We start from the raw sequence: 5,000 nt of genomic DNA, 5'->3' as shown, positions 1-5,000 counted from the left end.
TAAATTTTCATAATTTATGCTGGTGGCATGGCAAGGGAAGTCTTAGTTTCTAAGATACGGCTGTATGGAAACTGTTGTTTTGAGTTGCAATAGATCACTTCAAAATGATATGAGAATACTGAAAAATTACTTTGTAGTTGAGTGGAAGAATGTATAGTTGCTTATTTAGTGATACTGTTATTGTAATAATGACTTCTCACGTTATCTACGGCAAATATTTAATCCGTTGGTGTCCAATACATGAACTAACCACTGTAGTCTTGATTTTATTTATTTACACATAGATGGCTTCACAAGCTTTTAACCCCTACAGTCTGGATCATGTCATGAGAAAATTTGATTTAAGGGCTTGGGTTTCTTGAACTTACTATCTTGGGAAAATCTTGGTTGACGCAAACTTGCAGTCGTGAGTATTTCAGCTGAAAGCTGTTGTGACGGGAAAGACTCGCCACGAGGTGCATAAAGTTCTTGGAGGTTGATTAGACTCTTTTGGCATTTAGGAAGGTCTTTTGCATTATTTCTATCAGTAAATGAGTATGGAATGTAATTTACAAGCCATGACTGAAAGGCTGCATTAACTGCCAGTACAGGTTGTATTACAGAAAATTTAATATTATGAAAAATAAAGACACAAATAACAAAATGTTATTCATTGCTGTTATAATTGCACAGAGTTATAAACTACCTAGAGAGATTATATGGAGTCTGTGCCAGGAAAACAGGCTATTACCATCTGGATAAAGCAAATGAAATGACAAATATAGTCATTGAAAAAAATGCATAAAAAAATCAAAAGATTAAGATGATTGGTATAAAGATGAGATCAGGTAAGCCTAGTAATTGACTCCTTGGTAACTGGGAGCTTAGATTTGTGGTATTTTGAGTTGCTAAATAGATCATTGGATAGATCTGTGTAAACATATTTTAGGAATATACTATCGGTGTGAACAGGGTTCAGGAATTTATTAAGTTAGCAACTGCTGGGACTTGGGTAGGGAGCGGGGGTTCCCCGTCATCCCATCTGGGTCCCGGCGGCCGCCAACCTGGCGTGATGCTTATGGGGGAAAGCCCTAGCGAGCCCTGCAGCCAGCCAACCCCCTCTACATGGGGCGGCGTCGGTAAGGGTGGCAGAGGTGGCGCCCACCCAGAGTGACTGCCCGAGGTTAGACCTCAGGCAGGCTTGGAACGTCTGTTCCCTGTGACAGGACGATCGGTTACCACTACTGTCGAGGGAATTGAAGCAGCTGAGAGTTGAGGTGGCTGCTCTCTCGGAGGTGAGAAGACCTGGCAGCAGCATGATTAGTGTGGGTGGCTACACTTATTACTGGTCGGGCCGCAGCGATGGCGTATTATGGTGTCGAGACTGAAGCTTTCACTTGGCTTCATGTCTCTTATTTCTGTATACTCTCCTACGGATGTATATAAACTTGAGGTGAAAGAGATGTTTTATGCCCAACTTGCATGTGTGACAGACAGTTGTCCTTGGCGAGATATTCGTATTGTTCTGGGTGACTTCAATGCGGTATCCGGCTGCGATTGAGCTAGCTATGAGATGTCTGTCGGTCCTCACGGCTCAGGAGCTGATGCTGGTAGCGAGAATTGCCTCCTTTTCCGTGACTTTGCTAGGTCCCAGTAATTGAGGATTTCTGGCTCCTGGTATCAGCGTTCTAACCCATATCGTTGGACTTGGTACAGCGGCATGATTAGTGTGGGTGGCTACACTTACTACTACTCCAGAACTGCAGGGTGTATCGAAGTGCCAAGTGCTATGGAACTGATCATAGATTAGTTGTGGCTACTCTCCGGGTCCACTTTAGAACCCCCCTGTTGCCCAAATGACCACACTAGGGTGTTTTATTTGGACAGATTGAGGGAGGATGAGTGTGCCTGGGGGTTTGCCGAGGCTATCTCTGGTCGTCTCACAGCAGTCGAGGGCCTGACAGACCCTGTTCTTCTGTGGTATACCTTCAATGCAGCTCAAGAATCTATTGGTGAACGCCCAAGAGCAAGACAGAATTCCATTTCACAGGAGACACTAAAAGCCACAGATGCTTGTCGTGCGGCTCGATTGTCAGGGGATCGCAACTTGCACCATTCTCTGGTGCACAGGACTAGGTCACTGTTGAGAAGGGATAAGGAACAGTCGAAAGCCATTTCCTAGTAAATTAACTTCGTCCTGCCTACCAAGCTCTGAGAAAGCTGAACTCCAAGCCCTCCTCACAGACGACTCAGCAAGTGGCCAGAAAATCTCAGATCCTGATGGGGTGCGTGTGCATTGGGCTGAGTATTTTGAGCAGTTGTATCAGGTTGATCCACCAAGAGTTAACATGGATGCAGGTAATGTTGAGATTCCTCTGCCAGACCCATCCATCAGTGAGGATCCACCCTCCCTGACTGAAGTCAAGGGGGCGATCTCCAAATTGAAGCAGGTGTTTGTGGCATCCCAGCTGAATTGTTAAAGGCTGGTGGAGAACCTATGGCAAGGGGCTTGCATGCAGTCGAAAGCTGAACTCCAAGCCCTCCTCACAGACGACTCAGCAAGTGGCCAGAAAATCTCAGATCCTGATGGGGTGCGTGTGCATTGGGCTGAGTATTTTGAGCAGTTGTATCAGGTTGATCCACCAAGAGTTAACATGGATGCAGGTAATGTTGAGATTCCTCTGCCAGACCCATCCATCAGTGAGGATCCACCCTCCCTGACTGAAGTCAAGGGGGCGATCTCCAAATTGAAGCAGGTGTTTGTGGCATCCCAGCTGAATTGTTAAAGGCTGGTGGAGAACCTATGGCAAGGGGCGTGCATGCAGTCCTGTCTGCCATCTGGCAGACTGGGACCATTCCTCCTGACCTGCTGATGGGTGTGGTCATCCCTCTCTGGAAGGGAAAAGGGGATCACTGGGACTGCAGCAATCACCGAGGCATTACACTACTCAGTGTACCAGGCAAGGTACCCGCACACATCCTACTGAGACGTATCAGAGACCACCTGCTGAGGCACCAAAGGCCGGAGTAATCTGGATTCACTCCTGGTAAGTCCACAATAGACCGCATCCTGGTGCTTCGAGTCATTGTAGAGCGCCGTCGTGAGTTCGGACATGGGCTGCTTGCAGCTTACATCGACCTCAAGAAGGCGTTTGATGGGAGATCCTGAGGCTAAGAGGAATTCCAACAAGGATTGTTGGATTAATAGCAAACCTGTATACAGGCACTGAAAGTGCAGTAAAGTGTGGTGGGGGCCTGGCGAGCTTCTTCCCTGTTAGTTCAGGTGTGAGGCAAGGTTGTGTTCTTGCACCAACACTTTTCAACACTTGCATGGATTGGATACTAGGTAGAGCTACTGTCCAAAGTCACTGTGGAGCAACTCTGGACAATATCAAGGTTACAGACCTTGACTTTGCTGATGATGTTGCCATTCTATCTGAATCTCTGGACACCCAAGTAGTGGCTCTTGATGCATTTAGCAATGAAGTGAAGCCCCTTGGGCTAGAGGGCTCCAAGACCAAGACCAAGATCCAGGATTTGGGGGCCTACTAGGAGACCCTGTGCAGTCGGTATGTGCTTGCGGTGAAAACATCGAAGTCACAGAGAGTTTTCTATACCTCGGTAGTGCAGTTCACAACTCTGGGCTGTCAAACCAGGAAGTCAGTAGACGGATTGGCCTGGCAGCAGGGGTCATGAAATCTCTCGACAAGAGTATTTGGAGATGCCGGTACCTGTGCAGAAGGACCAAGCTACGTGTTTTCAAGGCCCTGATACTGCCAGTTTTACTATATGGTAGCGAAACTAGGACGCTATCTTGTGCTTTTGGTGAATTTTGTTACATACAGATGGCTCCACATGCTCATCTGGCAAGGAGTCTATCAGTAGGCCCTAGTTACCAATCCTGATTTCCCCATTCCTTGAATTGGTGAGAAAATGTGTTTTTCCTATTAATACCATTGCTATCAATACTGTTATTGTTGTTATTGATGTTATGATAATTAAATTATCATTAAAATATTTTAGACAATGAAATGATACAAAAGACCCTTTCCTAAAGTGAAGGAAAAGGGTTAACAGGGGAGATAAGTAGTTCTAATAACTGGCTATTTGGTGATTAAGAACTTGTAGAGCCATCTATGTAAATACAATAATAACTTGTTTTACTTGCCAAATGGGGCGATTGGGTTAATCCTATGAGCATCAGCCAATGATCTGGCTAAAGGTTGAGTTTGTCCAGCAAGAATCCAGCATCTAATACTACTAAATTCAGGCATGGGAAAGGCTGGGTTACAGCTGTGATACAATAGAAAGAGGGGATTTTTAAGTAGAATAAAGTTGATGAAGATAGTAGGGAATAAACTTCAGGGGTAGGGGACAATAAGCCAAGGTTTGTTAAGCACAGTAGGAGACCCGGGTGAATGAATAGGTTTTTGGGAAGGGTTGAAATGGAGGTAGATTAAGAGTGATGAGAAGAAATTATGACTAGATTTTTGGGGTAGATCAGGATATGCTAACCTTTTGGATCCGGGTGCCTCATGCCTGTATGGACCAAAGTCCTGGCATTTGGTTTACTTTAGTGGCAACTTTCTTGGGGTTTTGGCTTGTAGGCCTGTGCTGTGGCATCAAGACTTCTTGCTGCAGCTTTGCAATGCTATTCTTCATCTGCATTGCTGCTTTCCAAGTTACATATATTCTTTTGTTATACTGTAGGAAGGGGATAACAGACTTTTTTGTTGAACAGATTCTATGCTGTGTCTCTGGGTAGTCTGCAATTTTGTGAAATAACAATAACAATAGGTAACATTTAATATTTTTGTATTATTCAATTTTCTGTAAAACACCCTGCGCCATTGATCACTGTGGGCAGGAATAGGTTCCTGAACATGGAAACACTATTCTCCCAGGAGCTGGGACTCTTCTAGGCATAGCTCTCAGATGGTACACACCACCCTTGTTTACTTAAGGAAATAATGTAATTGACCCTTCCTAAATGCCCACCAAGTCTAATCTTCCTGCAAGAG

At 45.0% G+C, this 5,000-nt stretch overlaps 1 protein-coding gene across 1 annotated transcript in view; it reads left to right on the top strand.

Annotated features, from left to right (window-relative positions):
• LOC125047033 (rho guanine nucleotide exchange factor 11-like) overlaps window positions 1–5,000 on the top strand; it is a gene marked incomplete in the record, with an annotated part of 113,316 nt that overhangs the window by 18,242 nt on the left and 90,074 nt on the right.

This window comes from Penaeus chinensis, chromosome 40 (assembly GCF_019202785.1).
Source record: "Penaeus chinensis breed Huanghai No. 1 chromosome 40, ASM1920278v2, whole genome shotgun sequence".
NCBI classification, from domain to species: domain Eukaryota; kingdom Metazoa; phylum Arthropoda; class Malacostraca; order Decapoda; family Penaeidae; genus Penaeus; species Penaeus chinensis.
Note: the sequence above shows the minus strand (reverse complement) of the source record. Positions and strands in the feature narration are given on the sequence as shown.